This window comes from Atractosteus spatula, chromosome 21 (genome assembly GCF_055471065.1).
Source record: "Atractosteus spatula isolate fAtrSpa1 chromosome 21, fAtrSpa1.hap1, whole genome shotgun sequence".
Classification (NCBI taxonomy): Eukaryota; Metazoa; Chordata; class Actinopteri; order Semionotiformes; family Lepisosteidae; genus Atractosteus; species Atractosteus spatula.
Window position 1 is genome coordinate 17,657,273 of NC_142726.1, and position 21,818 is coordinate 17,679,090.

A 21,818-nucleotide genomic window follows, 5' to 3' on the forward strand; every position below is an offset into this window, starting at 1 on the left:
CTGTATATTTGAGGGAGGGGTGAGAGTTAGTGAATTGATGCAGAAAGTGCTCTGGTAATTAGGGCATGTAGCAGCACTGATGCAGCCATCGATGTATCGCTAGTAGAGGTCAGGGACAAAGCCAGTATAGGAAGCAAAGAAGCGTTCTTCTACCCAGCCGACAAAAATATTGGCATATGAACTGGTATAACATATACCAGTTATGGTTTTGAAGTGAATTATTATAGCATAAAAAAACACTGTTGTCTGAAACCATAAAGGAGGTGAATTGGCGGAAACTTTTTTATTTTGCTCATTGAGGCTTTTACATTTACTGAAGAACCACAAGTGAAAATTAATCTAAACAGATATTTGATGGGAATAGTCTCAACACTTAAAAACGTCTGGAATGCTTGAGTGGCTCATAAAACAATATAAGATTAGTAGTTAATTTAGCGATTTTCATCAATTTCATATATCTAATGTGCAGTAGAGATCATTTGCAGGTGCAAAATAAGTAAATGTTATTCAAATACAACACTTCAAATAAAATTTAGTGTAAATACCACATTTGTTATTAATTTACATGAACCTGTTTTTGCTCTTCATATGAATGTATTTCAACTCTGTCCTAATTGTTGATTTTAGCCAGTCCTGTCCTTTCTGGTCAACACTGGCAAGCTCCTTCTCAGAAATGTATTCAGCGTGTCGCATGTTCCATAGTGATTGCGCCCTCAGACACGCAGCTGTGCAGCATTGGAGAGAGTGAGTTTTATTTTTGGATTAATTGCTCACTTGTGAAGTGACATTTTTTCTAGATTGCTCAAGTGCTGAGAGACTTGCTATTGCATTAGAAATAGCTTGGCCCTGGAATCTGCCAAGAACAGTTTCGCAGCAGTCAAAACACAAAACGCAAGAATGAAACTGGAGTAAACACTACAGCACTCTTTCTGCTTAATTAAGTAATCAGTGCAGCCAGTTAGGTGAACAATTCTATTAAAAAGATTTGAGTCTGAGTGCTGGAAAGATTTAAAGAGTGTTGAGTTTCCATAGGAAAAAAGAAACAACATGATATGGTTTGAGTTACCTGTGCATTAAATAAATGAGGTAAAAAGATCCTTGCAACAGATTTTTTTTCCGTTCTGAGAATGGATGGTCCTTAAGGGAAGAAGAGAGATTGTGTTTACCTCACTGATGCTAAAGTGTTGTACTATTAAGTCATAAATAGAAAAGAAGACATTTTCTTGGCAGTTGTAGAAAACCTTGCAGATGCTGTGAAGATTTTTTTTTCTGTAGCTTTAATTTAAGGATAATTCTGCAAGGTAAGGTTGAAGATTGAATTTCCACCTTGAAAATAAAATCTCAAAGCTCTTATCTTTTGCCAGCAGGTTCTTTGTGCCCACTAGTGAGTTTATTAAGGGCCAATGAAAGGTGACTTATAGCACAGGGCAAAACTGAATGGGTGCACGTCTTTAGGACAGTAATGTCTCTGCAAAGAACCATCTGCCACACAGTTAATCTCTCTGTAAACAGTGCACAATCTAAAACTCACACCTCTGAAGCCCATTTACTTTGGTTTAGCTAGGGACAGTAATCTGCATAAAATTATTGTTTTTTCAAGAATCATTTTATCTTCACAGACCGAAAGAGCATACGGAAAGACCGTATGAGCATAAGAGCATACGGACTCTGACCACCAGATTCTTCAATAGCTTCTATCCACAAGCGGTGAGCTTGGCGAACACATTTATAATAATAATAATTAATAATAATTGCTTACACTTATATAGCGCTTTTCTGGACACTCCACTCAAAGCGCTTTACAGGTAATGGGGACTCCCCTCCGCCACCACCAATGTGCAGCATCCACCTGGATTTAGCCATCCCCCTCGGACCACACCTACACCATCAACATCATTATGATTTCTTATTTATTGCACATCTCCAGTCATTGTTTACATGTCTGTATTGTTTACATTCAAACTGTCTACATGTTTACTTGTACATTGTCTACTGTTTGTTTGTATATTGTCTTGATGCACTGTTTGCACTTTGTGTTTTTACACTTGTTTTACAATCGAGAGACTTTCTGTAAGTAAGAATTCCATTGTACCAGTACATGTACCGGTTACATATGGCAATAAAGTTCAAGTTCAAGTTCAAAGTACACATCAAGAAAAATATCTTGTGGTAAAAATGTTTCGTGTGTCTCCTATTGAAAATATTGTTTTGTGTTAAACGCTCTCCACACTGAAAGTTGCCACAGAGCAGACCTGAGGGGTGTGTTGATTTTAAACACAGTGTAGCCACCCAGTTTACACAACTCTGTGCTAACCGCAGAAGCAGCAGGAACAGGAAAAGCAATTGTAAACATGGACTGTTTGGGTTTCGCTGGTCTGTAGTGCAGTGGTGTATACTACAGTCACACAAGGCTGGGTTACACTCAAAAAATGAAAATCCCAAGATCCTCAATATCAGGGTAAATATTGATCCAGACATCACTGTTCTTGGGGTATTGACTGTGAAAGTCAATACAAGTTAGAGCATGTGCAGCAGTCACACAAGGCTTGGTTCTATGCCATAGAGAAGAAGCAGTTTTGCATGATTTTCTCTGATGATTGATATTGTACCATTAAATTCTCTACAGTTATCACACTAGAAGATTTTTTTTAATAATTAATAATTTGGATTTAATAGATAATTAGAGATCATATTTATAAATACGTAAAAATACGTAATAAATATATTAGCCTTTTCAAAATGGTCTTGAATAGCAGTCTATATAAAAACTAAGGTCCCAGGACAGAACAGTGCTTCGATTCTTTTTTCGTTAATATAGTGAGTAAACAACCCTTCAGAGCTCAGGCTCACTGAGATTCCCCATTCATACACCAGTGATCATGATCACCATTGATTGCCTGATTCATGTTTAATAGAGCATGAAGGTAACTGCTTACCAGATTTCCACTGAGATACAGAGAGACATGGTACTATTTGGATTGCTGAGAACTCAAGCAGAACAGAGAATATGATGCCTTTAGGACAACAATTGCTCTTCATGTTTGGACATGGCGGGAGTTTTCCAAGAGCAGGGCTTTCACTGTGCAGATCATAATGTTGATCATCACTAAATGCATGTACAATACCAGGGCTCTGATCTCACATCCCAGATAAATCAAGCCAGATAAGAGGAGAGAAATGATTCACATAGCTTGTAAGTTTCCAGATTTTTTTGTTTGCCTTTGTCATTCTAATGTCATAGCTGTCTTGTACCCTCTTGATAAACCACTTTAGTTTTGAATTTGGTTGCTGAGTCATAACTTTCTTGTTTTGAGAAAATAAGAAACATTTTGCAGTTAACAGACAGGAGTTGTACAAACTGTGAAAAATAACGTTGTTTGAAGTGCATCCAAAGTTTCTGGATAAGGCATTTTAGTAGTAAAGCTTTGATGTGAGTTATGAAAAGATTTTGTGCAGGATCAGAGCTTGTCAGATCTTCTTGCATATTTCCAGTTAATTCAATTCAAGCTTTATTGTCCCCTAGGGGAAATTTGTTTTACGGCACAGTCAAACACAACACAATGACAAATAAACATCACCAAAAGGGAAAAGAATACAATAGTGTTACAGGACATAAGAAACAAGAGACAGTGTAGTCATATCGCCAGCAGCCATATTACCCTGCAACTCACAACTGGCAACCCACTGAAGCCCAGCAGGTGTGAGCCTTGTCAGTACCTAGATGGGAGACCTCCTGGGAAAAACTAAGGTTGCTGCTGGAAGAGGTGTTAGTGGGGCCAGCAGGGGGTGCTCCCCCTGTGGTCCATGTGGGTCGTAATGCCCCAGTATAGTGACGGGGACACTATACTGTAAACAGGCGCCGTCCTGCGGATGAGACGTAAAACCGAGGTCCTGACTCTCTGTGGTCATTTAAAAATCCGAGGGCGTTTCTCGAAAAGAGTAGGGGTGTAACCCCGGCGTCCTGGCCAAATTTTCCATTGGCCCTTACTGATCATGGCCTCCTAATAATTGCCTTCTATGAATTGGCTACATTACTCTGCTCTCCTCCCCACTGATAGCTGATGTGTGGTGAGCGTTCTGGCGCACTATGGCTGCCATCACATCATCCAGGTGGATGCTGCACATTGGTAGTGGGGGAGGGGAGTCCCCATTACATGTAAAGTGCTTTGAGTGGAGTGTCCAGAAAAGCGCTATATAAGTGTAAGCAATTATTATTATTATTAGTTTGCATTGCAATGGGATTGAAAGATTTCCTGAGTCTGTTGGTTTTACAGCTGGGGGCACAGAGGCGTCTCCCAGATGGGACAAGTGTGCAATGGAGGGGGTGAGACACAAACTCCCTGATGCTTTTGGCTTTCTAAATCACCCTCTGTTTGTAAATAATACTTAAGCTGATTTGATTATTCCCAATTATTTTGCCACTTAAATTCACTAATTTACCCAGCCTATTACAGTTACCGGTACTTATATTGCCAAACCAGAAAGTGAAGCAGTATGTTAAGACACTTTCAATGAATGATTTGTAGAAAAGTGTAAGAATAATTTTATCTACCTTAAGGTAGCTGAGTCTCCTAAGAAAGAAGAGTCTCTGTTGGCCTTTTTTATAGATACATTTGTCATTTTATACATTTGTCCCATTTTAGTTTTTTGTCAATAACCAGTCCCAAGTACTTATAGTCATTGACAATTTCAACAGGCTGACCATCAATTATAGTGGGTTGAGAGGGTGTGGTATTTTGTAGTTTAGGGAGAACTCGTTGCACCAGTTAGTAAAATCATTTAGAATGGGTCCATGATGGTATTCTGTGTCCTCTAATAAACTGCCCAGGGCTGTGTCATCAGTATACTTAATGAGATGTCTATCTGTGTGTTTGCATATGCAATCATTAGTGTACAAACAGAAGGGACAAGACACAGCCCTGTGGTGATGCAATTGATGTGTAGCGAATGTCAGATAAGCACTTCCTCAATTTGACCTCTTGAGACCTGTTAGTTAGGATGTCTAGCACCCACCTTATCAAGTTACCATTCAGATTGAAGTACTTTGAGAGTTTCTGTACAAGAAACAGTGGTTGTATTGTACTGAAAGCAGAGAAGTCAGCAAATAAAATCCTTACAAAGATCCCTGATTGGTCCAGATGTTGATAGACCAGATTTAACAATGTGCGTATTGCATCGTCTGCTCCCCTCCTTTCCCTGTATGCAAACTGCAGGGGGTCGATGAGGGCTTGTGTGCTCTTTGTGATGTGTTGCTTCACTATTCTCTGTTTTTCACTGGGAGAGATGTGAGGGCAACCAGCCTGTAGCTGTTAAGGCCACTAGGCTTTACAGTTTTAGGAATAGGAATAATGATGGATTTCTTCCACAGAGAGGGAATGTTCTGTAAGTTTAAGGACATCTGGAAGAGAAAACTAAAAATATTGCAGAGCTGTTCTGCACAAGATTGTAGGACCATACCACACACATTATCATTATCCACACACATTATCATTATAATGTTATAACTATCACAAAATAGAGGAATAATGATGCAGGAGGGACTCCTGTTATGTTTTTGGTTTTAAGATTGTAGAAGATTTAGTTGAGCTTAGGAGGGTATTTGATAACAGAAATTCAGGGTTGTGGGGGAGCCGGAGCCTATCCCAGCAAACAAAGGGGCACAAGGCAGCTACACCCTGGACTCAACCCAGTGCATCGAAATGCAGACACACACATTCTCACCAGGACCAATTTCGCCAGGAACTAATTAACCTACTAGTATGTTTTTTTTAACTGTGAGAGCACCCGGAGGAAAAACATTGCGAACATTCAGAGAACTTACAAACTCCACACAGTCAACACCCAGGAGCTGAACCCAGAATCCCAAGCACTGCAAGGTAGCAATATTAACCTCTCCTCCACCCATGTCAGAAACCATTGAACCTGAATATTATATTTTTTCCAGTATTATTTATGTCTGGAAACAACACAGCTAAAGTGGTTTAAAGCTACAGTACACATTGTGTTTGATTCCTAGTATAAATGGGCTCTGAAACATATGCAGGAGAGTTTCACAATATACAGCACAGAGGTGTGATTTCTGATGCCAGTGTTTTCCAACGGGAGACAGATTAGTCAATCAGTTACATGGAGGGTCTGCAGTGCTGCAGTTCGTGCAGGTCTCTCTGTGTCGTTCTGTCTCCATCAGTAAGGCCTTTCAGGCGTGTTCTGTTAGTGCAGTCCGTAAAGCAAAACAATGGTTCAGAGAAAGAGAACTCGTGCTCTCAGAGCAGTCATTGCATTTCCAATTGTACTATTTATATAGTCACTGATGTAAACATTTACACATTACTGTTTTCCAGAACTATCCCACATCCAAGTACAACCAGTGCTTTTTTGTCTTCCAGATATGTTTCCTGTTCCAAACTGTGCTTCACCTTTTCCACTTGCTCTGTTGATTCAGATACATGTCTTTCTTCATTTTGCTTAGATATTTAGAGCACCAATAACGTTACAAATATTTTTAATGTTCTGGAACCCTTCACAGATGTTTAGATTATCTGAAAGTGGTAACAAGGGGGAGCTAGGAATGCATGAGTATGTGTGAGGAGGATATTCATGATCCATCAAAACTGAATCGGTTTCTCACCGGTTAGGGTGAGGTTTGAGATTTAAATTTTAATTAACTGATAAGCATTGCTTTTAGGTTCCAAATATGCTGACAATGAGTAGGAGACACCCCCCAAAACTGTGCTTCCTCCCTTTATGCATGCTTTTTCCAGAGAGTAGTGCAGTCCAGTTTGTGTGGTGTGCTGTAAATTTGCTCTGTCTTCAGGTTAAATTTTCCTTAATTGTCTCTAACATGAAAGCTCCCCTTGCTTTCAGCTTAAATATAGCTCCCTTCCTAATAAAATCAGAGTGCTGCCTGAACGTCTTGTAAAACGTCTGATATGGAGCAATCTGCAGCATGTGCCCTATAATTACCTATGGAAGAGCAGAATGGTTAAAGTAGCTGAACATGTAAACTACAGAATAAAAAAAATGATATGAGTGAGAGGAACATGGGGTTTTGAGCCCTAAACTCTAAACTTACACAGGTGTCCCTCTTTCCAGCTATCCACTACAATGCTCTAAAAACCATATTGAAATTCCAGTAGCTCATCTCCATATATGCATCTTAAAGTAATACTTTCATTTAATTTGGGTTACTAATTTCGAAGTAATGCTTTGCAATGCCAGTCAGGCCTTACAGGTTATAAGTAATGGCAGCGCTTACCTTTGGAAGAGGCTTGTGCCAGGAGGTCAATCCTGTACTTCCTGTGCCAGCTGAGAGGGTCCTACAGCCACTGCCTGCCTGTCTGAATCAGTCAGGCAGGAAACAGGCTTGTCACACAATCGCGCAGGCAGTGAAGAAAGTCCGGAAATGAAGATTAATCTCTCTTATCTGACAGAATGAGGTCTGCTGCTGAATTCCACATGGGTATCAATCACTTCAAAATTGCATCTGAGTTTTCAACATGCTGATGATTACAAGGAGTGTATTTTTGATTCTACAATTACTATCTCATCTGAAATGTTTATTTCAAACTTACCGTTTTTGAATACATAAATAATACTGATAAGAAACAGGGTTTTTAAAAAAAATATGCAATGTTTTTTTTACTCTAAATCATACTGGATGCGCCTGTTCTTAAAATAAGCACATTCTTTTTAAAACATCCAAGTGCTGTCTGTTCTAGCACACACAGTACATCCTACCGCTGGATTAATGGGAAATGGCTTTTTAAAGGATCTTTGTTTTCAGAATGTTATAATGTGCTTCAGCAGACACAGGCTTTTATCTAAATATATTTCACATATGTGCCACAAATACAGAGTGTACAGTCCTGCAGCAGAAGACCAATTAATAAAGTTTAAAATGAGCTTCAATGAAACTTATTTTTGAATGAGATGTACTTCATGATGAGGTGTAAAAGAATTAATAAGGACATAAGAATGGTAATGAACAAAAAGCCTGGCTTTTAATCCACAATTTAGAATATTTCTGTCAAATGTAGAAATATTTGCTTACCTGCATAAAACAGAAACAATGGGAACAGGCAGTATAAGAAGTATAATCTGTAAACCTTTTTATTATTAAAAGGTTTATGTTTATGATATTTTATTACTTTTAAATTATTTTATATTGTTATTTTATTATGTTTAAGTTATTGTTTAAAGTTTAATGCAATTATTTTATTTTGTCCTTTTTGCTCTGCTCACTCCCTTGTGTTGTTAGGCTGAAGTCTTTTTGAAGCAGAGGATACACTTTGCTGTTGCTGTTTTCCGCTGAGTTTTGTAATACCAGCCCAATACTAATCTACTGGCACAACTGAGACAAACAGAGACTCTGTGGGGGCAGGCTGGGTATTTTAAAATTGCATTACCTGAGCTGTGGGGCATGACATCGCATTTCTTGGGAAGAGCACCAATTCACAAGAAACACACTTGGCTGGAAAAATAAATGTGTACTCTTGCTTTATATTTTTTAATTATTTTACAGCACTCCTTATGCCCTTTACTGATAAATGAAAATGAATTATAACATAGATCTTTTAATTTCACTTTTTAATTTTTTACTTTTTATTTCGGGTTCACTTACTGCTGACAAAGCATCAGGTGGACTGTGGTTCTGGAGTTTAATGGGTTCATTCAGAATCAAACCCCATGGAGCCTACACTGTAGTAGTACCAGCAGGTATGCCAGGGTGACCGGAGAAACTCAGGAATTTTCCATGTGGAGTTAGTGGCACAGAGATCTATTCTCAGTGCCAGCAATGTGCACTTTGAAAAAAGTTTGACTCCTCTGTGCTGTATCTGGACAATTTACAGAGGGGTCAGAGTGTTCTCAAGTTTGTATTTTTCAGTGCTTAGTGTGGGAGATGGCATGCTGTATGATCCGTTCCTGCTCCACTGGCCACAGTCTGTGATCTGTTGGCCATTCAGTGTCCAGTTGAAGAAAAGCTGTGGCTTTGAACTTTGGATCAAAACTGGGACTTTCTGCCACAGAGCAACTCCTCTCCATCAGTCCTGCTGTGTTTAGCAACATATCTGGGGTGCTGAAGTCTACTAAGGCCTAGCAGGTGTGAGGAATGAGGTTGACATTTCTTCACAAGCTCACAAGAATACACAAAAACCCACAATCATATTCCTTTTAAGCATTCTTGATCTCTTTAGATCTCAGTTGGTGTAGAAACAGAAGATGGTAACAATTATTCTGAACAGTTTATGCAACATTTGTAGTTTTCCATTCATTAGTTTATGTGCAGAAAATGGAACAAATCTGTTTTTTATGAGACATCGCAGTTTAATATCTTTACGGTAGCCTGTTTCCTGAGAGTAACAGAAACCACATAATGTATTTTTTCAGTAACCTGGCAATTAGAATGAATAATAGGAGTCATAAAATTGCTCTTTTTAAGTGTTTGAACATTTAACAGATGGTATGCAATACAATTTATCAGATTATACTGGAAAACACGTGTTCAATCAATGTCCTGATCCTTTCCTGACTCCATGCTCTGGCATGAGAGCTAGGTAACTGTCTGTTGTAGAGATGTTCTTTGACAACATGCTTTTGTTATGGATAAAATTGCATAAGAAATTGACTGATTGCTGGTCCTCTGTCATAGCAGTCACTTTACATGTTTTGATAATGCAGCATCTGTAAAGTGGGAAGACCACAAAGATCTTAACCTTGAACTTTTCTCCTGTGTTTTTTTTTCTTCTCTCAGCTGCAGCCCAACAGCAACTTCCTTTGAAGTCAAATAAATTAAAACATCAGTTTTATTTCTCATATCAATTGGAGTTAACTGACATGCCCTCTAGGATTTAGAAGGCTGCCTTATCTCTTGGATGAGTAAGCAAGTAGGATGCCTTGGGAGGCGAGAGTGCTGAGCCATAATGTGTAAACAATCAGCAAACACACACATCTTTGTTGTTCCAAAACAACAGTGACACCCACATATTGATGATTACTATCAGGTCTCAACATAGAATTTTGGCTGATAGAAAAACCTTCTTTTATAAAGTCTCCGCTTGTGTTTTGACATGGCTGAATTAAGCATAAACGTGCCAAGATTTAATGCAGAACAGATGATTTAAAACAAGTTTTAACAGAAGACATTTTCTTTCATACTACTTTATTTCTGTTAAAACTTTTGCTGCATCCATTTCTGGTCTCAACCCATTAATCATCTTTTGACCACCAGAAAAAGAAGAAATACCACTATATTTAAAAAATTCAAAGGGTAACGCGTAATGGGTGTTGGGATTTTGAAAACATTATTTAATTCTAAGAAATCAGTGAATTCATTTCAACTGAGCAAACCTGTTAGTTTGCAATGCTTTAGAAGTGCACTGTAAGAAGGCAGTAGGTTCAGACAACATGGAGATCTTTGTCTGAACCACATTCCCCAGAATGCTGTGGGAATGAGCGCCTTCTTACAGAAGAGCTATTGGCAACTGCATGGGACACCTTTACTTGCAGTACCACAGCATTGCCTCTTGTGACTACAAGCCTGTTTATTCCTTAAAACCTCTAGTCTTCCTAGAAGGATTATTTTACAACAGACTGTGAAATGGATTAAAAAGCAAGACATGACTGTGCTTTATAGTGTACCTAGTATTGATAACCGGCAACAGTTACAGAATACATAAGCTGGTATGAACCAACAATTAATTCTGGGAAAACATCCATTATTGTAATGGGTATTGTTAAAACCTGGACTTTATTGAACTTTATTGTAGCACACTACTAGCAAATTACTGTATAGTGTGGGCTTGTATTCATCCTTAAGTGTAACTGTTTAATTACATTTCCATTGGTCACTGATATTTGCAGACCCCTAATGTAGCACAATTGTCAGTTTCTTCGAATTCCAGCTGGACCTCCTTCACTCTGCTGATGTTGCCCTCTGTAATGACAATTGTCCAGCTGCAGACCAGATGCTCAAAAAGTAAATTACACATTCATCACAGAGGGGAAAATATTATGCACTGGACCTCCACTTCAAAAGACTGTGACTATAATGGCAAATTGTGACATCTGAGTCATAAACATCACCAGCAGAGCAGTTTTATAGGCATCAGAGGCATTGAGGGAAGGACAAAGGTCACTTTTAAATGTAATTTCTATTGGAATAATTAACTTTTATTTTACCCTTCTAGAAATCTTTTCAATTAGTCCACACATTGAAAAACAGTTTGCAAATGTGAAGAGGCCCATCTAGCTCATTTGATTTAAATAAGCTAGATGAAGTAATTTAAAAAACGAAAGAAGATGGTTGGTAAAGTTTCTGAGGAGCCCTGCAAGAAACATGTATTCACCACCATCTGTCTTTAACTTGAACACATTCAAGTTTTCTTTTAACAAACCAGATTGTTTTAGAGAGCATATTAATTAAGGTCAACAATAATTTATCAGAAGTTATTACATTAATGACTTGTTTACTTTAATGATTTGTTTTTCTGATTGAGTCTGTCCATGGCTGGGCTGGTATAGGTATTGTATGTTTTTCTTGTCTTGTGTGGGACAACCCTGCATCAGTCTCTGGTTTTCCTCTTCAGAATGGAAATGCTGAGGCAAAAGGTCAGCAGCTTGTAGTAACATTCAATTGAAACAGTTTTTCTTAGATTAGGAGCATGCAGCCAGGAAAAGTAACACATAAATCCTTTACATTTGTTTTGGCTGCAGAAGAGATTTTAAAAAGCTGAGACCTGGGTTTTAGCTGAAAAGCACGTCACTGTGGGCACATTCTCTACACTGGTGGGAACAAGATGTCCCATGGCTCTGCTGAACATCCACCATCCACCTTTTTCTGACTACTAAGTGAATCACAAAGACTTCACAGGTTTTCATTTGCTTGTAACACTTATTTTCCTTTACTTGGTAGCACTAATTGAACATAATGCAAAATCTCTCTTGTTGTGTAATTAACAACAATTACAGCTAGGTTGCAGTAGGTGCTGAGGGTATTTTTTTAGATCCGCTCTGAAGCACATACTGTACATGCAGGGAGACGCCAGATGAGGCGTAGTAATAGAAAGGATCTGTTAGCTCCCTGCAGAGATATTGGATTCCAATTTGAAATGCAAGACGTGCTGTTCTACAGCTCAATCTGTCACAGACAATGAGGAATTAAAAATAATGGAGGAATTAAGCACTATTGATGGAGAAAGAATCTGAGTAGGTGAGTGACAGAATTCTACTGCATTAGCCAAATCTGGATACTGAGAACATTCAGTACAGAATTTTGGCAGAAGGCATTGCATTTATCTGGGCTATTACTGCGTGTGTCTGTTGATGTGGGAGAGAGAGAGTGTATGCATGCTTGGCCAGATTCCATTATTTATTTTACTTTTTCTCAGAATTCGTTGTACATTTCTTTCAGAAGATGTTAATTGCTATCTTTCTTGATCCCCTTCAGTAGTACACATTGATGAGTAAGATTTTGTCTGCTCTTTGATGCTAAAAAGTATATTATTCCTGTCTCTAAGCACTGCAGAGCTTTCATCATCAGACTCCTGCAACCACCAGAGAGCTTTACTGAGGATTGGGTGGCATATTTTTCTCTGTCATGGAAAATTTAGAGTGTCAAATAACTGCAGAGAACTAAATACATTTACTATGGTACAGCATGGTAAAATCAGGATAAGGTGTAATAAGGCACAGTAAAGTAATGGTAAGAGCATAGCAAGGCTAAGAGCATTCTGGTAAAATAAGAACATAAGAAAGACTACACATTTGTAGCTCATTTGGTAGCTGGTAGTTAATTGATCCAAGCATCTAAATGTCGTAAATGTGATGCTAAAACACATGATAAAACTGCATAAATATCCTACAGACTGACCTGGACAAACCCCCATAAGAGAAGCAGTGCTAGCACAGCAGAATGGAAGGGACAAGGGTCTGAGTGGCACTGCCTGCCACCCAGCCAATACCAGAGAGATTGTGAACCCATTGATCTGTTACACCCAATCAACTCTTTCATTCTTTCATTTTTTGCATCTTTTAGAAGCTTATTCAAGTCAGTAGTACCATCAGTGGGTGGCCTTTTAAGCCACACCAGTATATCAGAACCATGCTGTGCTGTCCATTTCTCACCCTTCCAGCAATCTGACCCTAGACTTTTATTGGATTCATTCATTCCCCAACATTGAATTCTTTAGCTCATTTATTTGATCATGTGGGAAAAATGCTTCTTTATTCCTCTCAAGCTGTACAGTTTATTGCCCTCATAGCACTCAACAATGGTAATTGTTTCAAAATTTCAGCATGATCTTCTGAATGGATTATCCTGAGTCCTGCCACCTCCACCTCCTCCCCTTTTCAATGTTCATTGACGTAAATTCAAGATTTTGTTTTCAAAGACAGTAATACTGGTAATTATTGTAACATTGGAAAGATCCCCAAAGAATGTCCAACAACAAATCCTTGATTAACACAGAAATCAGTATTAAATTTGTAAACAAAAGCTCTATTTATTGCTTTTGGCCAGTGAGGGTATGATTTGCTCCTTTTGTAACTCAGGCATGCCAGTGATTTGCACTTCAAGGACCTTCTAACTGTAATAAAAGATTTGCCAAGGTAGTGTTTGATGTCATAAAGATCTCACAAAAAAGCAGAACCTTAATGTTAGAGTTCAGCAAGAGTTCAGCTGCATGGGGAGAGTGCTGTGAAGTTCTTGAATCTTTTGGGCCTCAGAGTTACTTTAAATTGTGGGGGAAAAGAGGAATAGAGATGACGACTCTGCTGTGCTCTTCTTTCTGGATTGGACACGAGCAACACTGACTGAACCTTTCAGACAGCTGAAAAATAATGAACTAAATGTTAAAGAACAACCCCCCTTTAATAAGCTAGCTTTAGTTACATTTTATTGTTCACTCACAGGTTGCTACACATCAGCAGCTGTCTTGGAATGTGCCCGGTATTCCAGATAACTAAGATTATTTTTTATTATATTTGTTAAATCTGCCTTTTTATTTTCTTACAAAAATCTGCCACTCCCCAAATGGGCCAAGAGAATGGATATAAAAAATAAATTCTAATTTGGGAAAATATTGTCCCAAAGAATAAAAAACTGAGACATGAAGTCCAAATATCCAGAATACTCTTATCTTATAAATCTGACTTTAGAAAGATGAGTCGTGTTCCAATGTACACTGTCTACTGTGCTTCCATTGATTTCTCTCTCCACATCCTGAAAGGCAGCTGAATGTCGCTGTGGCTAAAAAAGTTCAGTACAGGCGAACACAGCCGTGCAAAACACAATCCAGTGTTTGTTGAAACATCTTTTCTTTAACATGATGGAAGCCTAATTGCTTGATCAGTGATCAGTGGTAGCTTATTTTGTTTTGACGCCTTATAAAACTTTTAGTATTCTTGAAGATCCTTCTAGTTCCCTTTGAGAAGCAGTACTGATGATCTACAGTTGAATATGCTGAGGCTCAGAGAAAATCACTTTTACATTTAAAAAGCATCAACAGTTACAGCACTGCAGAAAAAGTGATCATTAAGAATGTTATCATTCAGTGTGGAAGGATTCCTGCGGTATTTTGACTTTAAAGAATAATCATTACAGGCTCTGCATCTGTCTCCCAGTTATCTTGCTGTGCTGCAGCTGTCTTGGAAAAACATACAGTAAGCATTGCATGATCTAATTTTACAATGAAAGATAACAATTACAGTAAGTGAACTCTGCCATTTGTGATACTCCCCTGTAATCTGAAATAAAGACATTAAATTTACCCAGGTTACATCTTTTTAGTGAGAATAACCTCTGGCTTTCTCTTGTGCGCGTTTAATACTCTCGACCTGATTCCTGGCTACCCGACCTTGTTTTTCCTCCAGCTCTGACTTCGTCTCTTCTCTCGTTTTGGATTTGGATGCTCTCTGACTGACTTTTGTGATACCCGACCTACTGTAGCTCTTCTACCACGACTACGACTCTCAGCTTTTGCCCTTGGGATTTGGATACCAAACACTAGCTGCCTACATAATCAGCGCCGCATAGGGTCCAACCAGGTACTCTAAATGACAACCCTGACAGGAATGCTGGCAGATACCACTGAATTTGTATACTGTAGGCCTGGAATATGTTCTGATTTGTTTACTTTCTTTCAAGTACATTGTCTCAGTGAAGAACATACAGTATAAATGTTGTGAGCATAATACTGTTCTGTCCTGGAATAACAGCTTGTTCAGTTTATCTGCACATTGGGCTCCTGGAATGTTTAATAACACGACACAGTGAGAGTCAGAGAGGGGATGCTCACAACATTTATATCAGACTGAACCTCACACATCTGGGACAGGTTGACTTCAGAAGAATAAAAAAACTATTAAAAAGAAGATTGAAGGATTTTTACTTAAAAAATAGAATCAAAGCAGACTTTTAGCTCAGTTTTTTTTAACAGAGAGCCAGAATATAACCATTGAACTATCATATGGACTGCTTTGGTGTTGTATTTCGTAGAATACAGAATACTGTTCTGCCCTGGAATGACAGCTTGTTCAGTTTATCTACACATTGGTCTCCTGGAATGTTTAATAACTCGACACAGTGAGAGTCAGAGAAGGGATGCTCACAGCATTTATATCTCCCATTAACAGTAGCAACTGGCAATTGAAAAAGGATCTTTTATGACAACCATTAAAGACTTGGAAATTAAAAACATGAATCACACATCAAATACCAAATTCTGACATACTGTATGCTTCTCATTTTGTTTCTTAAATTGTTCCATTATTGCATATTAATATGTCCTTTTTTTGGCTGCCTGATGTTACATTTACTCTTCAACAAGAGAAACCTTTAATGTTTTTAATATGTTTTGTGTTTTATTTTAATAATGAAAAATTGGTAGTGAGACAAAGAATTCCAAAAGTCGTTATAAATCTTGTCACATACACTTGAAAATACAGAGAGAATAAGCTGAAATCCCTCAAAAATCCCTTTCTAGGGCTTAGAGATAGAGATAAACAGTTGCAGCCTCAATATGTACTGTAGAGAAAAATGCAAAATTGATGGTCTGCATATCTTTTATAGACGCTATAATTAGTGTTACAAATTATATCATTTGAAAAAAAATGTATGTTTTTTTGGGCAATTTTAAAATCTTGCCAACCTAAAATCTATGTTTTAGATACATAATTCCTTTGGGCAGTCTATTATAATTTTAGTGACTCTTGTGTTCGAGAATTGACCTCAAGGTGAGTACAGATACCTCTGCTTACCTACTGTACAGCGAGTACAACATGGGAGTTCCCCATGGGCTGCCTTGCTTTGTGAGGAGAGTCTGAAAGGTTGGAAACTAAATGTTCACATATTTGCAAAAACTCGTAGCAGTCAAAGCTGAAGTAGCCAGAAGAGAAAAAAACTACATCTGAAGGGTGAGGAGGTACTGTACTCATTATGAGCACTAATGTCCTGCATCAGCTACGGTGTTTGAGCCATGCTAGCTTGATCTTAGATTGCTATAGTGTGATGAATGGGTTTAAATTTGTAATGGATCAAAAAGCAAGACTCCAGGAGGTTAAATCTTCTGTGCAAAACACCCAGTCTCACCCAGCTCTGGTGAAACACCCGTTCTTTGACTGTCAGATTAATTGAATGTGCCCTGCTTTCAGGATTCCTTTGGCCGAGGCTACTGGTGTTTACGGACTGTAGAGGATCATACAGCCAGAAGCGTGATTGATGAGGAAAATGACTAAGGAAAAGTTCTCTGTGGATTCTCAACGGCTTGACACAGTCTAGGAACTCGGTTTCTACATTGCAGACATCAGCAGCTGAAACAGTAAGGCCCAGTTACACACCATGATGTGGCTGGCAACAAGACATCCCACAGATGTTCAGGCGCAGTGAAAGAGCACGACCCAACAAATGATATGTGATTCTTTAGTCATCATGACTGTTGAGAACTCCACAATCAGTTAATTTCATTGTAACATTTGATTTCATTTTCTTAATTTTTAACACACATCAGATATTCTTTGTCTGCCTTAAAGCTGTCATTATTACTACAATATTTTGCATTACAGAGACTGTAAAAGGAAGGGATTTTTTAATTTCCTGTACATATTTAAGTTCCTCCCTTGATGGAAGATCTCTGTGATGCTGGCACAGTGTTTCCTCTGTTTCCCATGGCTGGCTGGAGCTGTTCTAGTTTGTGTCCCAGACATACCACATCACTGTCTTTTACTATAGTTTTATTATGATTTCACCAAGCTTTACTGCACTTTACTCTTTTATCATGATGTATTACAGAAAGCATTTGTAGTGGTATACCAAGCTCTTCAGATTTAATTGAAATGAATGCTTGTTGTTTGTCTAGGAGCAGAACGGTGGTTCATTTTCCAACTCCAGGGAGATAAATGACATGATTGAATTTTTTATTAGCAATGAGACAAAGGGCAGACAACAAGAGTTCCTTTTCAGCAAAGTTGCTTATTTATTTTGCAGTTCCACAAAATGCTTATCCTTTGTTCTTCTTTGTGTATATTATTAATAAAAAGATAGTTTACCGTATTAGATGCTTGGATGACACTTTGTTATATATGTTAGAATCTATATACAGTACATATTCTTAAAACATTTTAAAACACAAAACACATTCATACCATATTAGTTTTACCCCCTAGTTACTTCAAAGAGGTTAAGGAGGATAGCCAAGGGCTGCAAGGCTGGATTATTATTTTTTACCCAACACATGGCATACTGACGAACATCTGTTAATTTAGTCATGGGTTGCTTTCAAAACCAGAGAGCAGTGCATAAGAGCTCTTGAGAACAACTTGGCGATTTTCTCCTTCACCTCAATCCTGGAACATGCTGCACAGATACACAAGACAATCTTTTTTACAGTGGCACAAAGCCTACTTCCCATCTTCTTAGCCTTGTATGACCCAGTATTAATCTGTGGTTTAATTAGAAACACAGGGAGCAGCTGTGTACCCTTTGATTATAATGAAAACTAAAAGTCTGCGATGAGAAAAATAAATCAATGATTTTAATGAAAATACAGCCCTATTGGACTTTTATTACTAAGGGTGCAATGAAGTAAATGCAGAGTAAGCAAATCTGAGCATGATGCTGCTATGATTGATAGCAATGCAGGAGGGGGAGTTAAAATTTGTCACACATGAATATTGGTTAGATTTATTTATTTAAATCCTACTTTTATCTCCAATCTGTGGACATTTCACAGGAAGCCACAAAATTTCCATCCCAAATTCTAAAATTGAAAGAAAATTTTGCTGGGAAATTGGTTTTGACACCACATAAAAACAAACATGTTTTTTTAATATGCAGAGCTTGCACTTACACAATCTCTGTCACAATAACAGGTCACTTGCACAAGCACGTCAGCACAGCTGCTACAGCTGCCGGAAACAGAGGCTGTAATGAACATTCAGGAGGAGTGTTCCCCATATGTCCCTCATTTCCATTCACCTAAGCAGACCTTTCAATATCAAATACCATTTCCAGTGCGTGATGCTTTTCTTCTGTACCCTCTTCAAGTCGTAGAGGCTTCTTGGCTCCTGCCAGGGGTGTGAGAGAGCCTTGTCCCTCCTAACCAGGCTGCTGTTTGCCCAGAATCTAAATCAAATCTCATGGCTTCCATCAGCATGTCGCATTGCGGGTTGTGGGGAATACTGGAACCATACTGTATTCGTGTGACTCTACAGGTGGCAACATCACTTATTTATAAGTGAGATGAGCCTTTTCTTCCAGATTCTGGCTGTCAGGTTCTTAGTTTTCCCTATAAATGCATGGATTAAACTAGTCACATCCACCACCTGGAGCAATCTGAATGGGAATATAACTCACCAGGGAAGTTCAAATTGTTCCCTTCAATAGGACGACTGGCAGGGCTATTAAGGTTATTTAGATTTGCACTGCACTACTGATAAAAAGTTTTGGGACTGCCAAAATGTTAAATTTGTTTAAAATCATTGATCATAAACTTTGAAAAGTTCCAAAACTTCCTGGGCTTCCAGACAACCTATAGAAGGGTCCTGCTGCCAAACATATCAGTTGACAAAATATTATTTTTTCATATTCAGCAATTGGGGAAATTTTGCTGCTTACCTCGGGAGCAGCTTCTGAGGCACAGAGGGGACAGTGAGACCAGTTTTCATCTGTTAAGAACTCAAGGACGTCATGTGCAACAGAACACTTTTCACAAAGCAGTTTAGAGATGCTTTAACAAACCCACATAGTTTTAACCAAGCATTTGTAATACAGTGGCCACCAGTGATGTTTGCATAATCTCTTTTGTCATGCACACTTATCCTATGAGCCGCCTTAGTCCACCTTAGTGAGAAATTAAGAAATGTTCAACTACTCTTCTTTAATCTTTCTTGCTTCTTGGCAAAGAATTAAACTGTTCACTTCTTGTGTATCTGCAAGCACCACAGGATATGTGCTGATTTAGCATGACCAAACATTAATTAGAAAACTGGTCAGCAACACCAGGAGAGTGAATCATGGCTGAGAGCAGGACTCCACACCCAGCATGTCCAACTGGTGCAACTATGCTCAACTTGCCTGCCAGCTCCGTTTATCCCCCAAGAAATGGAATCAATCCCAGGATTAATTGGATAATTGAAAGGACACACGATGATATGCATCCAATCTTTTAGTTATATGAACTATTCTATTCCCAAGCTATTTCAATTTGGGGGAATTTTTCAGTATGTCCCCTCGGGAGGCTGTGTTTGCTGCTGTTAAGAAGGTCACAGCAAAGCTGCAGAGGACAGATTTGTGCACATCACATGTCACTCATCACATGTGACTCATCACACATCCCACGTCACTCCTCGCCCCTCACCCGATAACCATAACACGGCTCTGACGAGGGCTGTGTGCAGCACTGCATGATTGCAGCCTTGGGTTTCACAGAGCTGATTTCGCCATACCAAAAGGAAAGGTGGATGTATAAAACACATAATCATATTTAATGCAAATGACTGGACAGATATCATGCTTAATACTGTTTTAATATTAAGCATTAAAACATTTCTGGTTAAACAGGACAGGTGCAGGGGGGTCTTTCTGGAGTCAGAGGGTCCAGTACAGACAGAAGGGCCTCACACACCTCACAGTTTCCTTTCTTTGTTCTCAAACTGCGACTCTTGCCACCAGGATTGTGGGATTTCTCGCATTTACCATCAGAGTTCCAGTCATCTAAAACAGCTGTAGAGGTGGTGACATCTGCTGGTGACACCTGTGTATTGCAGGAAAGGTACATCGAAGGAATCCGTCCCATCGTCTGTCTGACTCACCTCGCACTCTCGCGCTCTGTCTGCCTGACCCACCACAACACAACATTCTACATCAGTGTCTCTCAACCTGGGTCATGACAGACAGCTGCGTCTGTTGAATATCATTCCAGTCAGTCTGGTTATTGGCATAAGTGGGCCAATTTAACCAGCTCTTCGGGTAGAAAACATCAGCCCTGGAAGAGCCCTGTTCTTGAGGAAGTATGATGAATTATAGGCATGTAAATCACTAAACAAATTTAGAAGTAATACCTGTTCACCTCATTTACATACATCACAGTGGGTAATCTAGTTAATTTATCAGTTTAATAATGCGGCTCATGTGTGTGTATATTCTGAAATGTCCAATTTTACTGTTAGTACCAATCAATATTAAGGATGAACTCAAGTTTATCGAGAACACAGATGTCATTGTGAAGAAATCCCAGCAGCCCTTATATGGTCTGAGAAAACTGAGTTCCTAATGGAGTACAAAAAAGAATTATTTCAACATTTTATAGTTCTTTTATCAAAAGTATTTAAACTTTTTCTTTAGTCTGCTGGTTCACTTCAATTGGTCAAAAAGACAGAAACTGCCTTCAAAATGTTGTGACCCTCAGCTCTAAAGTCACTGGTGAGCCTTTCAGACCCCTGGCACAGCTGTATGCCCAGAAGACCCTGAGGAAGGCCTGTTCCCTCATCAAATACCCATCTCACATCTTCCATCGGTCTTCTGAACTCTTGCCTTCAGGAAGCTGGTTTCTCTGTCCACAGTGCAGAAAAAATAGCAGGAAATTTAGCTTAGTTCCCGAGGCCATTAGGCTCACAGACAATGACTGTAACTGACATTATTGGACAGAGCCCACCACCATAGATGTGCCTGTACTAATACCTTCCTAACACCACACACTGGTACTGTCAATCACTTGTATGATCTATTTGCTCTTACTGTATATCTATGTGCACTGAGGCGAGCGGCGAGGGCACAAGCCCAAGAACTTGAATTCACTACAATATAGCACATGCAAATACATGTACTGTGTACAGTGTACAGTGTACAGTGCAATGCAAGTAGAGAGCAAATAGAGGTCTACTGGTCTACAAGTATTCAAGTCAGCATGGACTGACAGCCTACAACAATATAAGAAAGCCCTATATAGAGCTTGTTCAGTCTACTACTCTGAACTTATTGAAACCAATAAAAATAACCCTCGCTACCTATTTAAGACAATAGCTAATCTTACAAATAAGACTGATTCTATAGTACCATCTAACTTTAGCAGTGACAATTTCATGATCTTCTTTAACAATAAAATTAACAACATCGGACTTCAAACACAATCAAATAAGCTGCAAAGAAGTCTGGTACAGAAACAATATGTGCACCTAAGGTAGCGGTTGTTAGACCACACCTTAAGAGGCCAAATTTGAATCCACAAGTTCTTAACAACTACAGGCCTGTCTCAAACGTCCCATTTCTATCTAAAATTCTTGAGAGAACAGTTTTGGCCCAACGTCAATCATATCTGGATTCAAAT

The 21,818-nt window shown here is 38.8% G+C and overlaps 1 long non-coding RNA gene across 1 annotated transcript; it reads left to right on the top strand.

Annotated features, from left to right (window-relative positions):
* The first annotated feature begins 12,081 nt into the window (after nucleotides 1-12,081).
* Nucleotides 12,082-16,724, top strand: LOC148817374 (uncharacterized). Its single transcript, XR_016094625.1, has 2 exons — nucleotides 12,082-12,208; nucleotides 16,648-16,724. It is a non-coding gene; the product is annotated as an uncharacterized LOC148817374 (long non-coding RNA).
* The last annotated feature ends 5,094 nt before the right edge of the window (nucleotides 16,725-21,818 follow it).